This window comes from Lontra canadensis, unplaced genomic scaffold (assembly GCF_010015895.1).
Source record: "Lontra canadensis isolate GAN:19392208 unplaced genomic scaffold, GSC_riverotter_1.0 scaffold1, whole genome shotgun sequence".
Taxonomy (NCBI): Eukaryota; Metazoa; Chordata; class Mammalia; order Carnivora; family Mustelidae; genus Lontra; species Lontra canadensis.
The window spans coordinates 34,676,708-34,680,188 of record NW_022630995.1 but is presented as its reverse complement, the minus strand read 5'-3'; positions in this window follow the sequence as shown (position 1 = coordinate 34,680,188).

Sequence of the window (3,481 nt, the reverse complement as noted above, 5' to 3'; positions counted from 1 at the left end):
GAAGGCAGAGGCTTAACCCACTGAGCCACCCAGGCACCCCTCCCTTTTTTTTTTTTTTTTTTTTAAGCATTCCTTTTAATACTGGTAAGACCACCACCATCTGTCACCAACTTTATCACAACTGCCCAAGAAACTGATCCCAATAAGGAAGCTATAATCATAACTTATTAACCAACCTCTAAAACTTCCCAAGGCATAATCTTTTTTTTTTTTTTTTTTTAAGATTTTATTTATTTGACAGAGAGAGATCACAAGTAGACAGAGAGGCAGGCAGAGAGAGAGACAGAGAGAGAGAGAGAGAGGGAAGCAGGCCCCCTGCTGAGCAGAGAGCCCGATGCGGGACTCGATCCCAAGACCCTGAGATCATGACCTGAGCCGAAGGCAGCGGCTTAACCCACTGAGCCACCCAGGCGCCCCGCCAAGGCATAATCTCATCATGCTTCTTGTCTTGGTTTACCCCATTCACCCAGTTCAAGACTTTTTTTTTTTTTTTTAAGATTTTTTTTTATTAGAGAACACAAGCAGGGGGAGTGGCAAGCAGAGGGAGAAGCAATCTCCCACTGAGCAAGGAGCCTGATTTGGGGCTTGATCCCAGAACTCTGAGATCATGACCTGAGCTGAGGGCAGACACTTAACCAACTGAGCCACCAAGGCATCCGCAGTTCAAGACTCTTAAAGTTATTTGATGACATCTAGACTTTTAACCCTATGAAGCTATTTTCTGATCTGTCCCAATCTTACTAACTGGCCCTCTCCACCTCCTTTCACCATGCTCTAATTCATAGAATTATCAGAAGCAAAATTGCTTCTTGATTACTTCCTGAGACCACTATTTTCCTTGGAGTCTCCTCAATTAGTGGTTATACTTTAAAAAAAAAAAAATTTTATTTCTTTAAGTAGGCTCTGCACCCAAAATAGGACTTGAACTCACCACCCCAGATCAAGAGTTGTTGCTCAAACAACAACAACAACAACAAACCCACAAAAACAAAAACAAGCAAAAAAAAAAAAAAAAAAACCCCAAAAAACAAAAAACAAAAACCCAGTTCTGTGCTCTACTGACTGAGCCAACCGGGTATCATCTGGACCTAGGGTTTTCTCTTTTGGAAGATTTTTAGATACAAATTTGATGTCTTTAATGGATATAGAACTCTTCAGATTGTCTCCTGAGTGTGTCTTGTTGATTTCAGGAAGGAAATAGTCCATTTCATCTAAGGTGTTGAATTTATGGGTATAGAGATTTCTGTTATTATTCCCTTATTATTCTTTTAATGTCTGTGGGATTTCTAGTGGTATTTCCTGTTTTGTTCCTGGTATTGGTAATTTATTTCTTCTCCATTTTTTCCTTAGTCATTCTGGCTAGAGCTTTATCAGTCTTATTGCTTTATTAGACCAGTTTTTGGCTCTATTTATTTTTCTGCTTTTTTATTTTTACTTTAATTAATTTCCCTTTAATCTTACTACTTACTTTTGTTTGCTTTGGGTTTAATTCGCTTAGTTTTCTTAAGGTGAAGGCTTAAGTTACTGATTTTAGATCTTTCTTTTTCTTTTTCTTTTTTTTTTTTTTTTTAAAGATTTTATTTATTTATTTGCCAGAGACAGAGGGAGAGAGAGTGAGCAAGCACAGGCAGACAGAGAGGCAGGCAGAGGCAGAGGGAGAAGCAGGCTCCCCGCCAAGCAAGGAGCCCGATGTGGGACTCGATCCCAGGACGCTGGGATCATGACCTGAGCCGAAGGCAGCCGCTTAACCAACTGAGCCACCCAGGCGTCCCCTTTCTTTTTCTTAATATAAACATTTAATGCTATAGGTGCTGTAAATTTTCCTCTAAGCACTGCTTTAGATGTATCTCACAGATTTTGCTTGTATTTTCATTTCCTTTCAGACTAAATTGTTCTTTTAAATTCTCTCGAGACTTCCTCTTTGGTAGGGATTCCATGTGTACTAGGAAGGAATATATAATCTGACATTTTTGGGTAGAATATTCTGAATGTCGTGTCAGGTTGATTGGTAATGTTGCTCAGATCATCTCTATTCTTACTAATTTTCTGCCTATTTGTCAATTACTGAGAGCATAATGTTAAGTCTTCAGTTATACTTATAGATGTATATGTTTTTATTTTCATATCTATTTTTGCCTTGTATATATTGAAGTCTAGTTGTTTTAGGTGCATGTAAATTTAGGATTGTCCTTTGTGGAGAATTGACTTCTGTCATTTTCTAATATCCCTCTTTGTCTCTGATAGTATTCCTAGTTCTTGTCTATTTATCTGAAATTACATACTCCTGTTCTCTTTTGGCTAGTGTTTGCATGATATATCTGTCTACCCTTTTACTTTTAACACGTCTATGTCTTTATATTTAAAATGGATTTCTTAGGGGCGCCTGGTGGCTCAGTCATTAAGCGTCTGCCTTTGGCTCAGGTCACGATCCCAGTGTCCTGGGATTGAGCCCCACATCAGGTTCCCTGCTCTGTGGGAAGCCTGCTTCTCCCTCTGCTGCTTCCCCTGCTTGTATTCCCTCTCTCACTGTCTCTCTCTGTCAAATAAATAAATAAAATCTTTAAAAAAATAAAAATAAAATGGATTTCTTATAGTTAGCATATATAGAGTTGGATCTTGCTTTTTAAGCCACTCTAACAGTCTCTTTATTTTTTAATTTTTTAAGGATTTTGTTTTTATTTATATATATTTTTTTAAGATTTTATTTATTTATTTGACAGAGAGACAGAGCGAGAGGGAACAGGAGTATGGGTAGTGGGAGAGGGAGAAGCAAGCTTCCCACTGAGCAGGGAGCCCGATGCGGGGCTCAATCTCAGGACCCAGGGATCCTGACCTGAGCCGAAGAAAAATGCTTAACAACTGAGCCACCCAGGTGCCCCAAAGATTTTGTTTTTAAAGTAATCTCTACACTCCTTGTGGCACTTGAACCCACAACTCCGAGATCAACAGTCACATGCTGCACTGACTGAGCCAGTCAGGCGCTGCTACACCCTCACCTCTTTTTAAAGATTTTATTTGCAATCTCTTGTCTTTTAAATTGTATATTTAGGCCATTTACATCTAAAATGATCATTGATGTGGTTGATTTAAAATTCCCAGCAGTTTTTAATTTCCAGCCCAAATTCCTGAAGGTGAGACATGTATAGTTTTTATTTACCTTCCTCTTTACCTAACTTAGTTTCCATGGGCAATCATCATAATTATCCCTTTTCCTTTGGTTCCTGATCTTCCTTGCAAAATTTCGTGTGTCTGCCTACTCAATTCCTATACCTTCATAGCAGAATTAACTGGAGCAAAATATACACAGTTAAGCTGAATGTTCTCACTGTAAGCTGGTTACTGCTATTTTCAAGTATACTTTTAACACTTAGCTTTGGTCTTGTAGCTCCTGATCATTTCAATCTTCTGTTCTCTTGAGGTGACTCTTGTACAACGTACTTGCCTCCAATCTCCATCAGCTACTTCTAATTCTTCACAGTTA